The following is a 2,500-nucleotide window of genomic DNA, read 5'->3' as shown; positions in this document are numbered from 1 at the left end:
TGATGACTCACATGAGATTGTAAAGCTGATGGCAATGACGTCAATTCTGTACGGCCACGTTGAATCAGGTATGAAGCATTTGAATGAATTTGAGGATAAAAATAAAGATGGGATATTTTATAATTTATATATATATATACTTTATACACTTTATACACTTCAATGTGTAGTATAGTACATACAGTGAAAGGCCTAGGGCAATAGACATGGCCACTAGACTCAATGTACACAGGCCTCCTAGAGAAGTCTCCCAGGAAAGGAAAAGAGACTACGCTGCTGAAGTGAGGAATGAGGGACTTGACAGGTTTGGATGTGGCGGGAAAACACACTCATAAACTCAACAGAGACATTGAAACACAACAGAAACAATTAGGTTTCTATTGCCGAGGTCTACAGATGATGCAGGGACAGTGGGGTTTAGAGTTGGATGTGGTCTGTGCGTATACTTTTCACCAAAAAATACTAAACCACTTTAACCAAAAAAATACAAAACAATGGGCCTCATTCTCGAACATTTTCTGAAGTTTCTTCTGAAATGTTTCTTACGGGCTTCGGAAAAACAACGTAAGGAAAAGACATCCGCCAAATTCATAAACGCTTGAAAATGTGTTCCTATGCAGCCGAAGTGTTCTGAGCTGTGCTCCACTGGAAGAGTTTTCCTAATTTGAAAGGGCGTTCTCGTGCTCCTGAATTTGCATACATACACGCCCCGACAGCTGCTTATAAGGGCACGCAACCGTAGTGACGTGTGCAGTCGGAATCGACCGAATCTACACGAAAGCAACTCGTAAACCAGTAATTGCATTTAGTCATTTAGCAGACGCTTTTGTCCAAAGCGACGTACAAGGGAGAGAACAGTCAAGCTACGGGCAATAGAGACCTAGTGTAACAATAAATAGCCTACTACTTTACAAAAGAAATAAATAATAATAAAAACGAAGTGCAAGAATGTAACTGCTGTAAGTGCAAGTTAAGCACTAGTCGAAGTGCCAGTTAGGAAGGGAGGTGCTCTCTGAAGAGTTGGGTCTTCAAAAGCTTCTTAAATGTAGAGAAGGACGCCCCTGCTCTGGTAGTGCTAGGCAGTTCGTACCACCAATGTGGAACTACAAATGAAAATAGTCTGGATTGCCGTACTTGCACAGACGGCAATGCCAATCGACGCTCACGAGACGAGCGCAGCATTCTGGTGTAGTCCTTTTATTTATTTTATGACATCACGGTGCCTCGTAGAATCATGACTATACATGTGAAACGTAATTGTTAATGATACAAATATTCTCGTATTTATTATTATTATAATTATTTTAATCCGAGGATGTCTGTAGAGTTGATGTGAACGCAATCACCAACGATTTCTCACAAATTCATTAACACTTTTTTACTTCTAACACGGAGAGTTTTCTTAAATGCGATTCCTCAAAAAACCACAAGATGGCCCATGTGGCCATCTTGTGGTTTTTTAAGGAATCGCATTTGAGAAATCTTTGCCGATTTACGACTGCTATTTCGAGTTCGGAAAGTCTTCTGAAGTTCAGAACAAATCCCAGATGAGAAAACTTTCATGAATGCCAAATGTTTTCCTAAATCCAATTCAGAAGAAATTCCTTCTTAAATTCTTCTTAACTGCGTTCGAGAATGAGGCCCAATGATCTTAAGTCTGCATTGAACTGGAATTTTGTAAAAAAAAAGGGGCAAGTATATGAAAGGAAAGAGCTCACGTCCATGTATGTATACAGAAAGCTTCTCTGCTTGGTAGTTTGTATGGTGGCCCAGCAGGCCCACTGCTGTTTGTTTTCATTGATCTGAAAACCCAGCAGTGCAGGCTGAAGGAGAAGAGTTCCTATGCATCATGCAGGAGTTCTTCTTCTGAAAACAAGAGAATGCATAGCGGTCATAGTACATACCAGTGCAGTGCATTTAAATGAAGAACTGCAGTGCATTCACAGTGTTTGGTTCAAGATGTGAAAAAAGTGCAGAATGACTCTCTCAAATGTCATTTTTAATTAGTGTTTCAAATAAAGCTGGTCTCTACTTGATAATATCTGCAGGCATTTCAATTTACTGCAAAGGAACCTTCATTAGCCCTTGGGCTAAACACTCAAACTAAATTCAAATGCAGATTCCATGTTGGGCTAATCTCATTGAATAAATGCTTTTAATCAATGGTTGGATAATGTTGGAGTAAATACATTTGCATTTGGTTGTTGTATCCAGGCATGCTAACACTGGTCGATGATGTTTTCCCATAGATATACATATATTCGTTTTCACTAATAAGCATTCATTTATCCATAATCCTCTTGAGAGGTTCTGTAAGCTTATTGACAAACTGCTTAGCACTGTGAACCCAGATTAATCCTTTTCTGAGAATTCTTACCATTTTATTAGAGGTTTTTGTTTTTCCCCTGTAATTTGCACATTCCCCTTTGCTTTGCAATTGTCTTATTGCTTCATAGAGTGTGTGTGAGTGTGTGCGTGCATGAGTGTGTGTGTGTGTGAG

At 39.4% G+C, this 2,500-nt stretch overlaps 1 protein-coding gene across 3 annotated transcripts in view; it reads left to right on the top strand.

Annotated features, from left to right (window-relative positions):
- stat5a (signal transducer and activator of transcription 5a) overlaps positions 1-2,500 on the top strand; it is a 74,293-nt gene that overhangs the window by 55,281 nt on the left and 16,512 nt on the right. The window lies entirely within an intron of this gene.

Source organism: Clupea harengus, chromosome 1 (genome assembly GCF_900700415.2).
Source record: "Clupea harengus chromosome 1, Ch_v2.0.2, whole genome shotgun sequence".
NCBI classification, from domain to species: domain Eukaryota; kingdom Metazoa; phylum Chordata; class Actinopteri; order Clupeiformes; family Clupeidae; genus Clupea; species Clupea harengus.
Note: the sequence above shows the minus strand (reverse complement) of the source record. Positions and strands in the feature narration are given on the sequence as shown.